At 38.3% G+C, this 4,751-nt stretch overlaps 1 pseudogene; it reads left to right on the forward strand.

Annotated features, from left to right (window-relative positions):
* Nucleotides 1–1,899: 1,899 nt before the first annotated feature.
* LOC103594588 overlaps nucleotides 1,900–4,751 on the forward strand; it is a 9,552-nt pseudogene continuing 6,700 nt past the window's right edge.

Raw genomic sequence — 4,751 nt, forward strand, 5'->3', positions numbered from 1 at the left:
GAAGATGTGAAACCTAGAGGTGTAGCAGCATTTTTTTTTTTTTTTGCATTTTTATTCTACCAGTGGATTTTGTTCTTTCTTGTATTCGTGGTAGTGATTATCATTTTGGGGGGATTCCAGATACAGGACTCCCTTGAGAATTTCTTGCAGGGCTTGTCGTGTCATGATGAACTCTCACAATTTTTGTCTGTCTGGGAAATACACTATTTCTCCCTCATTTCTGAAGGATAGCCTTGCTCTGAGCGTATAGAATTCTTGGCTGGCAATATTTTTTCTTTTAGTATTTTGAATATATCATCCCATTTTCTTCTGGCCCGTAGGGTTTCAGCTGAGAAGTATGCTGTTAGTCTGGTGGGGGCTTTCTTATAGATGACTTGACACTTTTCTCTCGCTGCTTTTAGAATTATCTCTTTGTCTTTGAGTTTTGCCAGGTTGNCAAATTCTACTTATCTATATTATTCGGGAATATGTTCAGCTGCAAGTGACATAAAATATTATTACAACACTTTAAACAAAAATAGCAAAAAAGTTCAGAAGTAGGCAGCTGTACTAATAGGTTCAACTACTAAATGGAGGCATCAGGGACGCAGGTCCTTTCTGTTTATGCCCTGCCTTTCTATTCTTCTAAACCAATTATGGCCAGTGAGATCAAAGGAAGTCAGTCCTACTGCATTTTACTCTTCCCTCAGTGAAGATGTGAAACCTAGAGGTGTAGCAGCATTTTTTTTTTTTTTTGCATTTTTATTCTACCAGTGGATTTTGTTCTTTCTTGTATTCATGGTAGTGATTATCATTTTTTTTGGATTCCAGATACAGGACTCCCTTGAGAATTTCTTGCAGGGCTTGTCTTGTCATGATGAACTCTCACAATTTTTGTCTGTCTGGGAAATACACTATTTCTCCCTCATTTCTGAAGGATAGCCTTGCTCTGAGGGTATAGAATTCTTGGCTGGCAATATTTTTTCTTTTAGTATTTTGAATATATCATTCCATTTTCTTCTGGCCCGTAGGGTTTCAGCTGAGAAGTATGCTGTTAGTCTGGTGGGGGCTTTCTTATAGATGATTTGACACTTTTCTCTCGCTGCTTTTAGAATTATCTCTTTGTCTTTGAGTTTTGCCAGGTTGACTATAATGTATCTTGGAAAGGATCTTTTGGGATTAAATTTGTTTGGGGATCTTTGGGCTTCCTGAATCTAAAGGTTTGCATCTCTCCCTAAACCTGGGAAGTTTTCTGTTATTATTTCCTTGAATAAGTTTTCAATGCTTTTTCCTTTCTCCTCCCCTTCTGGAATACCAGGATTCAGATGTTTGAGTGCCTATAGTTGTCTGCTAGCTGTCTTAGATTTTCTTCACGTTTTTAAATTCTTTTTTTTTTCCTTTTTTGGTCCTCCTGGGTTATTTCAATAAGACCATCTTCAAGATCTGAAATTCTTTCTTCTGCTTGCTCTAGCCTATTGCTCAAACTCTCTGTTGTGTTTTATTATTTCATTGAATGACTCCTTCAGTTCTAGGAGTTCTGCTACATTCTTTTTTAAGGTATTAATTTCTTTGTTAATTTCCTCCTTCATATCCTGGATATTTTTTCTTGTTTCATTGTGTTCTCTAATTGAGCCTTCTCTTATCTCATTCAGTTTTCTTAAGATCATTGCTTGGAATTCCTTTTCAGACATTTCAAGGCTTCCCTGTTCTATGCAGTCTGGTACTTGAGCATTACTATATTCCTTTGGTGGTTTCATATCTTCTTGTTTGTTTGTAGTTGTAGTATTTTTTCATTGATGTTTGGTCATTTGCTAGAGTACTTATTTCTTCTATTACTCTGAAGTTGGCTGTGAGGAGAAAGATTTCCTTCTCTACTTGCAGGCTCTGCTGGTGACTCTCCTTGTATCAATGTAGTCGAGCATGCAGTGGGCTGCCTGTAGGGTGGCCCTGGCTGCTACTGTGGTAGTGAACCATTCTTGCAGTGGCAGTAGGTATGGCGATAGTTGTGGTAGACCACCTTGCTCTTGCTCGGACAGTGGATGGGTCTTTCCGGAGCTTGAGTCTTGGCCCCCTGTGGTGTATAGGGCTCCAGTCACCTCAGCTTCTGCTTGGGCTGTGGGCAGGGCCCATGGGGGCTTGAGCCTGCGGCCCCAGTATATAGTTCACATTTTAGAGAACCCTGGAATTACCTCCACCATCCCAGGTTCTCTCTGAATCCCTAGGGCTAACTAAGATGAAGAATAAATCTTTAAAATGTCTCTTGAGCCTGATGCATTCTTATGCCCACAACTGGAAGGCAGTTCAAAAGGTCCCTGAAGTTAACTCAGAGTTCAGTGGCAACCAGCCAGAGAATGCTGTTGTATGTTGCTGGTAGCTTCAAGAATCCTCTGGAGATGGCTGGATTGACATGAATCCACTACCTGCTAGAATAATCTAATTATGCCTAAAGGTTTGCACTGAAAAGGCTTTACTCCAGGTCCCTGTCACTTTCCCTGTGGGTGAAATCAGCTATCCAGTGACTTTCAAACACTCTCTGCATGTGGCTTTGTAACACATGAAGAAGCTCCTGAAATGCCAGTCCTAGGGGACAAGTATTTGTGTCACTGAAGCAATACAGCATAACCTCTGCACTTTCTGGACCTTTCAGACAATAGCCAAAAGCTACAAAGGCCACAATTACATTATTCTTGATACTCAAGAGCGGATATTTCCAAAGAGAAGTATATGTGTGTTAGGAAAGTGATGGGGATGAATTTGCACTATAGTAGCTCCTGCGAAGCCTGTCCTATGAATAAAAAGCTTTCAGTTTCTGATATTTCCAAAGAGAAGTATATGTGTGTTAGGAAAGTGATGGGCATGAATTTGCACTATAGTAGCTCCTGCGAAGCCTGTCCTATGAATAAAAAGCTTTCAGTTTCTGAGGTCTGAAAATCTGGTAACATGCACAGCATATGGATTTAAATAGGAAAAAAAGTTAAAGTGTGGCATTTCTTTTAACCAACAATTTTACAGCTGGAAGAAATCTTTTCCAGTCTTAGATGGCATAATGTGACAATCCTAGCAACCAAGCTTAAGGTTTATAAATTCACCACTTTTCTTCTGCTACCAAATTCCAAGATTTATTAAACATCACCTCTCACACTAACCTGGGCTTTATGAGCAAACCAGATATGACCTTTAAAATGGTCGGAGCATCTAGATTATTTCAACTGATTTTCCTACTGGCAGTTTTTTAGTTCCCTGTTATATTTCTATTTTCTATTTGACTCCACACACAAAATATGGGGGTGAGGGGGTCTGAAGGATGTGTATATTTCTAATTTTTATTACATTAAGAAATGTTTAATTAAAAGCACCTGACCCATAAGTATTGGTGCATTACCATTACAATACTAGATATCAAAATGTTCCTTTATACCAAGCTGCTAAATTAACTTCACTAGTCCTGATTTCAATTCATATTTCTCAATCTCTATCCCTCTCAAAAATGCTCTTTCATACCCCAGCAGCTGTTTTAAGAGAATAACACCATTCTGGCCCAAACTCAGATCATTAAGATCAAAGATATAGAAAGGGAAATATGAGTTTGGCCCAATGTTATAACTTTTAATGACACACGCTCAGGGTTTTTTATCTCAAGATCTCAAAGGGAATCTTCTTAATGGGGTTCCATAATCATAACAAGTCCAGGAGAATGCAAAAGGGTCTCAGGGCACTGTGGGGAGGTTCGGCTCAAAGTCATACGGACATCATTGACTTAGAAAAGACAGGACAACATTATAACTTTGGGAGAGAAGCACCTACCTCTGGAACACAGTCACATTTACTGGACCTACTAAAAATTGATATGTAATCCTAGCTCATCTGTTTTTCCTAGTCCCACATGTTCTGAAAATAAAATAGGAAAAGTAACACTAACTGTGCCAGTTAGTACTTGGGATTCTGCTATGAATAAGTAAAAAATAATGATTATATTACATTTTGTGAAATCACTATAATGCAACATGTTCATGTATTTGTGTCATTGTAAGAAATACAGAATTAGAAAATTATGGAAAAATACCAGTGAGTAGGCAAATCTGGATAGTGGTCTCTGTTCGACCATTTACTAATGTTGCCCTGGGCAAGACTTTGTTTTTTGTCCTGTGTCATAATGACAGATGACCTTGTATCCTTTTCACTCGTTCATCCAGTCAATCATTTGTGCATCCATTCAGCAGATACATGGTAGAGCTGCCGAGTTCAGAATTGTGCTGAGCACTGAAGATACCAGACATAAGATGGTTCTACTGTGCTATGGTCCTCTGCCAGCAAAGAATCTCAGTGTTGTTCTGGACAAGAACGTAACCAGAATAGACAAAAAATACATTTATTTTGTCATCATCACTGTTGGAAAATAACAAGTGTAGTTGACCTAATTTGGGAATATTTAGGAATATATTTTCAGATAGATAAATTACCCATATTTATACTTCCTGAATAATAATGACTAATACCTATTTTGAGCTTGTTATATTTTAACACATCTGTTTAAGTGTCCCACATGCATTATCTCATTTAGTCCTTGTAACACTTTATAAAGTAAGCAGTATTTTTATCCCCATTTTGTGGATTACTCCACAGAGATAAATTCAAAGAGATGTGGTTGCTTACCCAAGTGGAAAAGATTCATGCCTAGGCCTGTCTGACTCTGAAGCCTAGTTTCTTGAACTGGTATATAAAACAGTTTCAAACTTGCTGCATTTCTCAGCAAAACCCACTCCACTAATTTG

This window comes from Galeopterus variegatus, unplaced genomic scaffold, assembly GCF_000696425.1.
Source record: "Galeopterus variegatus unplaced genomic scaffold, G_variegatus-3.0.2 Scaffold1583, whole genome shotgun sequence".
Lineage (NCBI taxonomy): Eukaryota > Metazoa > Chordata > Mammalia > Dermoptera > Cynocephalidae > Galeopterus > Galeopterus variegatus.